This window comes from Danio rerio, chromosome 11 (assembly GCF_049306965.1).
Source record: "Danio rerio strain Tuebingen ecotype United States chromosome 11, GRCz12tu, whole genome shotgun sequence".
Taxonomy (NCBI): Eukaryota; Metazoa; Chordata; class Actinopteri; order Cypriniformes; family Danionidae; genus Danio; species Danio rerio.
Window position 1 is genome coordinate 25,042,765 of NC_133186.1, and position 8,845 is coordinate 25,051,609.

General features: G+C 36.6%; 1 long non-coding RNA gene across 1 annotated transcript; it reads left to right on the forward strand.

The window, feature by feature from the left end:
- The first annotated feature begins 397 nt into the window (after nucleotides 1-397).
- On the forward strand, nucleotides 398-8,564 carry LOC141376602 (uncharacterized). Its single transcript, XR_012387153.1, has 2 exons — nucleotides 398-613; nucleotides 7,149-8,564. It is a non-coding gene; the product is annotated as an uncharacterized lncRNA (long non-coding RNA).
- Nucleotides 8,565-8,845: the final 281 nt, after the last annotated feature.

Consider the following 8,845-nt stretch of genomic DNA (forward strand, 5'->3'; position numbering starts at 1 on the left):
CATGCACCTCTTTAAAAGTTTCTCTTGGCACTGGTAATTCACATGCAGACATCAGCAAGGCTGTCTGTATTCAAATCACACACACCAGACACTGGTTCAGGCGTTGGAAGAAATGCAAAGTGAATGAGAATGAGAGAGAAATAGTGCAGGCAAAGGGTTTTAGTTAGGAGACTCTGAAGGACAGACTGGAAATGTAAATGAGCAGAAGAGCAGTCTAAAAGATGATGGTTACTGGTTTAATGAATTCAAGCATGTTAGCATGGCAATCGAGAAGCAGCAGCAGTGCTAGTTTGCGGGTGTGTTATGTGGCACTCACTGCCTGTAGTAGAAGAGGAAGCAGGGGCGGGCGGCCCAGCAGCCGCAGCAGAGTTGGCGGACAAGGAGGAAGAGGAAATCCCTACATGGGTGGGGCTAGAAACAGTTTTTGCGTCGTTGTGCTGGCTGACCACAGAGGGCTGGCGACGCAGGGCCCCAGGCACCGCCGTTTGGCCCGTCTGGAATGTATAAACCACATCCATCTGCAAAGAACAGGGAAAGGACGAGGGGAAAAACAGAAGAAGAAAGGGAAACAGAAAAGACAAAGACCCAGGGCCAAAAGGAGTGGTTAGAGCAGGTAAATTTGTTATTTGAAAGAGAAAATGTGTTATTTGAAAAGGAAAACATACCCTCACACCAAAAATAAAAAGTTTGATTAGTGCTAAGCGAGTTTGCCAGGAGAGGGGCTGGCACAGGAAGATAAAAGGAAAGTTTTATGTGGGGAATTTTCTTTTTTTTTCAGGAGAAAGGAAAGGCTGAGAATGTGTCTGTGAAAGAGAAAGGGAAACTCTATGAAGTACCAATGAGTCTGAATTGCGCTCGTGCCAATTATTTCTTTCTTTGTGTACCGCTAACCATGCATGTCAGATATAAAATAGAAATCCATGAGGATTTTAAAAGTGGGATGGAGGGACTTTGAGCGAAGGGGAGAGATAAGGAGCTAATTAGTAGAGTAGTGTTTTTGCGGTCAGTTCGTCGGCTGCTAATCAGGAATAGAGGCGAAGGGGTGGGAGGAGGGAAGGATGAGGATGAGAAGACTGTTCGGCATCTTTTTTTCATCATGGCTTGGAGGGAAGTCGGGTAGAATTAGCAGAGATGGTGATCTGGAACCATGGGGGTCTGGATGTATCCAGGGCGCGCACACACAAATTAAAACCACCCCTCCCCCTTCACACATAACTGGCCAACTGACTTACTTAGAAGACAAAAGTACATTATTTAAGACCTTGAAAACACCCAGGCTGCTATGTGGACAATAAAGCAGAATGTTAAATTAGAACAATTACACCAACTTCAAATGAAATATTAAAATACTTGATCTTAATCATTTTTTATGTGATAGTAAAATTATATTAACAGATATTTTAAAGTGCCCCTATTATGGATTTTTTAAAATTACCCTTCATTCTGTGTGTAACAGAGATCTATTTAAGTGAAAACTCCCAGCTGGGGGTGAAATCTGCATTGACTCTCAAAAAGAAAGAGTCTTATTAATATCAATAATAGATGTTTCACCTTCACACAAAAATCACAACAGATTGGGTCAACGGAAAATGCAGATTATGGTCATGCAGATAAACTTGTCAAAATTAATAGCTAAACAAATCATATGGGTAAAAATTAGGTAATTATTAGGTAAAAATAAATGAATATTATAAGACTAAAGCCCATTTCACTGGTAAATATCCAGAAAATTTCCGAAGCGACTTTACCAATAATAATAAAATAAAAAAATAAAAAATAAAAAAAAAAACGCTCTTCACACAGACAAGAACGTTCCGGAATTTTTTCAGAATACATCCATTCCAAACCTGGTAAACTCTAAATGGCTGCGCTTATATTTGTAAACATAGAAGTGGTCAAGCTTTTTCGATGGTTTCACTTTTATTTAAAGCTTTAGCATTCATACAGCTGCTTTGTACCAGACACATCCATGGGCAGAAGTACGAACCACAGCTGAGTGTTTACACATTTGACAACATTACAAATTCTGTGGATGGATAAGTACTTCGATGAAAACATATATGGGAACACTTTCGCATGTCGAGATGTACATAATATGTGTGCTTGTGCTGGCACTCACTGGAGCACTCTTTCACGTGCACACACGTCAAGCAACTGAAGCACAGCTTAATGGTAAACCAACAGCGGTTTTTCATAAGCTTTTTATCAAAAATTTCTTTACACGGTTGGCATTAAGATGGAACATAGAAACTTAAAATGACTAACATCTACAGTAGCTGCTAAATGTGTCTGGAAACATATTCAAAGGCTTTTATTTTCATAAACAGTGCAGATGTGAATGCGTCTGAATATTCTGGGGTAGACGTCTCGCGTCAGCACTTTTATTTTGTGTTCACACAGAGCAGCATTCTCGTGTTGTGCCAGAATGCACACCGCTGCCGCAAAATGCACCCTCTCTGAAAAGTGCATCTATTAAATGTATTAATATATTTTTAAAAAAATCAATTAGAGTTATGACTCTAATGATAGTGACTGAGGTGAGTTTTATGAATGGAACCCTTACAGAAGAAATATAAATAAATAGTTTGACTTTAATACCAATAAGATTAAGGAAAATGTTTAATCTGTGGTTTAGTTTAAAACAGCAACAATTGTATGTGTTCCATGTAGGCTAAATATCTGTTTAAAACCCACCACAAAGCCTAATTTTAGGCTACAAAACAGTCAATATTCTTTTTTTTTTACATTTATTTATAAACCAAGGGCATTTTAAAATGTGTTTCAATTCTTTCCCTTGCTTTACCCATCAAAACAAATCATTTTACATTTTAATCATGGCCTTTGATTTTTCATTTAGAATGCTAATAAAAGTCTGAGGGGGTGCATTTTGCGGCAGGGGTGCGTATTTTCGGCACAACACTGGCAAATTACTTGTAATGTTACAACTTCTTCCGGAACATATTTACCGGTGTTTTCAAAAAGGGCCTGTTCACACATAATCTGTATGTGTTAATGGGGCTAATGACCTTGCATGCATATTAACATGTTGTTGGAGACTCCCAAAACAAAAATATGACATTTTATAATCCATAATATAGGCACTTTAATCATTTTTTTAGACTAATCAATACTGAAGCCTGGTTTATACTTCTGCGTCAAGTGACCGGCGTAACCCACGGCTCATGCAACGCGTGTAGCTGTGCATTTATACTTCTGCGCGCTGTCTCTGTTGTTCTGCATTAACACTTCTGAAACGCTAGATGGCAGTGAGGTGTAAATGTCGAGTTTCTTCGCTGGTGTTTTGCTTTTCTTAAACACTTCTTGACAGTACAAGTGGCTTAAACTCGCTCATTTTGAGGCAGGAACCGGCGGACGTGCAACAACTTTAACTATGAGGTAAACACAAAACAAAACTTTACATCTGGAGCTCCTTCACATGACTCCACACTTGTAAACAATTGCTCCATCGGGGTCGCACCATTCGCACGGCTCTCGGTCCCGCCCAGACTCATCAGCGCTACCAAGCCGACCAATCACAGAGCTTGCGCTACGTGTCGTTGCGACGTGTAGTTACATTTTTTGAGAGGTGCACGTCAGCGACGGCCACGGCGGAGGGCTATGCTTCAACGCCGTAGAATATGCGTGCGTTTGACGCAGAAGTATAAATCAGCCTTAAGAATGATTTTTGCAAAAATTCATATTGCTCCATCACTCCGATACATTCATTCCTAAAACCCTAGTGACATGACGAGAGCTGCAACAGAGAATGAGGGGGAAAAAACAAGAAAAAGGTGATGGCTAAGATTGTCCCTTTATCACAGCATGAATCCCCCTGGACCTGGCAAATTATACATCCCTTAAAGACCTAAAATAAAAACAAAGCTAAAACGAATTTTCTGTGTGAAGGAAAGCAAATCTAGAGGGACAAATCTCTGTCTGTGGAACACACTGACAATCTTTGGTGGGTGGTTTACCATAGTGTTTTGTATAGAATATTCTTAATAGGCAAAGAACGCCCTCTCAGAATGATCGCCCACCAACACACAGACACTCCTGGAGGATCCAGATAAATACATCTGTGAACCCTCTCACTGAATCCACTCATTGTTCACAAGCAGCAACACTGTGACATGTATAAAGCCAATGGGAAGTGAAAGGAGGTCCTCCCACTCGGCCTCCATCAGCAGAACGAAAAAAAAAAAAGTCTATCCCCTGTCATTTACTCCATCTTCTGATGAAAGCGGCTGAATGTTGCATTTCCAGAGACATGTTGAAAAGGATTTGTAAGCACAGTCCCCAGATATCTGCAGGCAGGCTGTGCATATGAGCTGCCCCACTGGCATTTCATGAGTGTCATCTCCAGGGCGCATGCTGCTTTTCAACCTGGGCCACCAAAGCAGCTCATGAGTCTCTGCTGAGTCTTAAGAGATTTGCTTTTCCACAAATGAACCCATGGAGATACTTGAAGGCCACTAGGGCGAAGTCTACATAAAAAAAACAGCTACTGCTATCCAGAATTATCACTAATAAAGCCATTCTCAGCAACATCCATGCTGTCTGATGACAAAAATTATTTAATTTGCCACCCCAAACAAAAACAAACAATAAAAGAATATTTTGATTATGACACTGGCTTAAAGGAGATTGAATTTATTATGATCCATAATTATCCATAACCTAATAAACATATTTTTTTATGCAACTTTACAAATCTCTCATTATATTTAAAATGTACTTATTTTACTATATACAATTATAGAGATAATGGTGAAATATGTTTGATATAATATAATATAATATAATATAACATAATATAATATAATATAATATAATATAATATAATATAATATAATATAATATAATATAATATAATATAATATAGTAAAATATAATATAATATAATATAATATAATATAATATAATATAATATAATATAATATAATATAATATTTAAGTTATAAATTATAATTATACAATATCCAAAATTGTCCTGATCTTAAAATCATTTACAAAAAAAACAAAAACAAAAAACAATAGAAAGTAGGATATCAATGTTTAAACATTCTGATAAAATAAGTTTTAATGAACTGCATCAAAATAGATAATAAACACCATATAACCACATATTTTTTACATAAATACAATAGAAGACTGTACTCCCTGCCAGTGTTGGGGGTAATGCATCATAATTAACGCACATTACATAATAATATTACTTGTCTAAAGTAACAAGTAAAGTAACGCATTACTTTTAAAAATAAGTAATATTATTATTATAAAAAATATTTTGCTGAATAAAAATGAACTTAGGTTGAATCTTACACTCAATAAAAGAGGGTGCTGCGAGGGAACAGTCGGCTCTCATCATCATCGGGTCTTTTTTCACAGCAGATTCAGAACAGAGTCAGTATACTGTTTTAGTAACTGAATAACTTTTTTTCAAGTCAGATGGGGGTATCCGGCATGTTAAAAAGTAATTAATAAAGTACTTCGCCTACTGACAGGCCCGGATTGGCTAATCGGGAGGACCGGGAGAATTCCCGGTGGGCCGGTCCGTTTTTTGGCCGCGAGGGCTGGTGTCCCTAGCTCCAGAATCTGTTGCTCTCAGCAGTCACACTTTTTAAATTAATTTATTTACTTACTTGACTACAGTATTCTTATTCATTATTTTACCGCAGCTCTGCTCTTTTTATATATAACCAGCCTACAGGTTAATGATGATATTAGTTAGATGAGTTAGTCCTTCATATACAACTGTTGTGGTCCAGTGGTTAGCACGTAAGATTACGACGCCGCCGACCCGGGTTTGAATCTTATCTGAGTATGTTTTTTGTTTTTTTTTTAATTATAGTTTTATTGTTAAGACATATAATACTGTTAGGGTTTTTGAACATATAAAGTTCTAAAGCAGCTGTTTTCTCAAAAAAAAAAAAAAAAAAAAGACGTGATAGTGTAATTAGATACTGAATTGGAAATGACCTTATTTTAATATAGTCAGTCGTGAACTGAGGTGGGCCGGTCTAAGGCTTGAAACTCCAGGGCTGAAAAAAGAGTCCCACTCCGGCCCTGCCTACTGAAGATGCAACCATTTAACACAGACTCAGTTCAATATGGTGAACTGGTTTGATTGGTTCACTTAGAAGATCTGGTTAAAACAAGTGATTCATTCGCGAATCAACTGTCATCCCTGCAGACAGTTAGAAACAGAAACAATGGTAGTTTGGAGACTTACATTTTTTCAATGGATTATTGTTATTTTGAAATCATCGAAGCAAAGAAGTGAATTGTCATTAAGTGTAGATTATGTGTAAGTAAAACTCTTGACAACTGCAAGATACGACATCAAAAACCTCCAACTAAACAACAAATGATTGACATCAGTTCACTTTCTCCAGGTAAAACAATTAATTCTACTAAATTTAAAAAAATGGTTATTGCTTTTTTTGTTGAGGAGACGCACTGTCTAACGTTACTGTAGAAGTGACTACTCTTATTCTAGTATAGTGAGTTTTTTTATCTTTTGGATAATGATTTACACTTTTGTTAAGGCCACGTCAAGCAATTTATTCAATGTCTAAAGCTCAAAGATTTATTTTGATTTGGGGAAGTTTTTTATCGTCTAACTGTTCATTTTGTTATTATTTTTTTAAAGGTTTAACATCTGTTTCTGCTTTAATATAAATTATTTCATGTGTGTTGCCTACTCTAAAAACGCTTTATTGCAATGTTTACCTTAATGGCCAGAGAATTTACTTAACTAATAACACAAAATGTACAAAAGTAACAAACACACTACTTTACATGCTGTCATTACTCTGTATATACAGCATGTATAGCTCTGGGCTTAGAAGATTCTCAAAATATAATATTATCCTACATGTTTAAAGGAAAATGAATATGTATAAATATGCTTCTCTATAAAACAGGTGAAAAAACACCTGCAAGTTCCGAAAGAGATCAAACCTCAGCTAGGCAAGGAAAATTAACGCAAAAGTAACTCAAAAGTAATGTAATGAATTACTTTGCATAAAAAGTAACTCAGTAAGCAATTAGTTACTTTTTTTTATAATGCATTACTTTCAAAAGTAACTTTCCCCAACACTGTTCACTGCTATTATACATTAACATTATATAAATATTCCCTCCAGAGACATTTGCTGGAAGAGACAGCAAGTAAAGAACCATAAAAGGTGAGCTTGCCTGAGTCTGGATACGGTTGAGTCCTCTGAACCACAGGATCTGTCCTCTGCGCAGCTCCATCTCAGCGTGGTCAATTTCATCAGCACCTTCAATCAGTACCTCCTCTGCGATGTCCTCTTTGGGAATGCCGTGACCGGCCTCCTTCAGGAATTTGAGGCGATGTGTGGGAATAGCAGTGATCAACTGGGGGGATAAAGATGGAGAAAAAAAAAGGTCAAATGATGGGAACTGTAACTCATAAAATAGTCATTAGCACAGTGGTTGGGATTGTGAACAATTTTCCGAGAACAGGATGCTTTATATGTGGTGCACAAATGGAGATTCTATAATCTACATCCTTATGGCATCTGACCGCAAAATGCTTGTATGTAATGCAAAAAGGGCTTTTAGTTTCTGTATGTTTTCTGTACAAACTATATAACAAGCTTTGTAGGATTTCCTGACAAAATGTTTTTCGTGTACTATTAAAAAAGGATTGTTCAACCAGAACTGAAAACTATGTCATCATTTACTCACCCTTCAAACATTTTAGAGATTCTTTCTTCTGTTGAATACAAAAGATGGCATTTTGAAGAAAGCTGGAAACCTGTAACCATTTAATTCCATACAGTAGTATTTGTACTACTTTGATCCTACTGTGGAAGTCAATAGTTACAGCTTTCCAGTTTTTTTTTTTATTTTTATAAATGATCTTATAGAATAAAGAAACCCATAAAGTTTTGAAACCCACTTGAAGGTGATTAACTAGTGAGTAATTCAATTTTTGTAGGGTGAACTATCCTTTAAATTACAACACTGATACTGTCTGCTTCTTAAAGATTGATGCAAAATTTGATGGGATTTGATTAAACAGGGTGGAGGAAAGGTCATGTCAACAAAGTTCGATTAATTCAGAGAAGCTATGTGTTGTGGTTTTGACACACTTCCAGCTGAAATGGCAGAGCGGCATTTTGCGGATGCCAGCTCTGGAACATCTAGTACAAATTCAAAGAAATTAGAGTGATAGATTTTAAATGTCAAACTAAAGAAAATGACAACTTACATCAATAGAATGTTGAAAAAGGAATAATAACAGAGTAATACCAGATGTAGAAGTGAGAAATAACATTCAGTAATAGACGGCAATAACTCAAAAACCTCTTACCCTAAAAAGATCTAAAGTGTGTTTCCTACAAAAAGACAAAGCTGGTAATGTTTCACAGCTGCCTTTTTCTTTTTTTCGCTCAACATTACAACCACTGCTACGTTTAAGCAGTCGCAATATGAGTTCAGCCAGGATCAAGCTCGCGCTGAGCGGAGCTCTCAGTAAGGGACCGTTGGAAAAGTGCTACTTTTTTCTTTTTTTTTTTTGCTCCGCTCAGCACAATAATAACTTTGTTATTATTGTCCATTTATTCATTTGCTGGATATTAGAAATGAATTTAGAAATAGTTTTAAAACAAATCTTTGCACTTAAAATTAAATATGTCGGCTAATGTATGTCTTTGGCATACAACACCATTTCCTTACTCCACAAAAGTAAAGGAGCAAAAAGTAAAAGAAAACTAAAGAGAAAATAAAGAGGTGGAATCTTGAAGGCTCGTTCTTCATCATCGTATTGCAGATGATCTGTTTAACCATTTTCTCGCTAGTAAAGCATTCAATT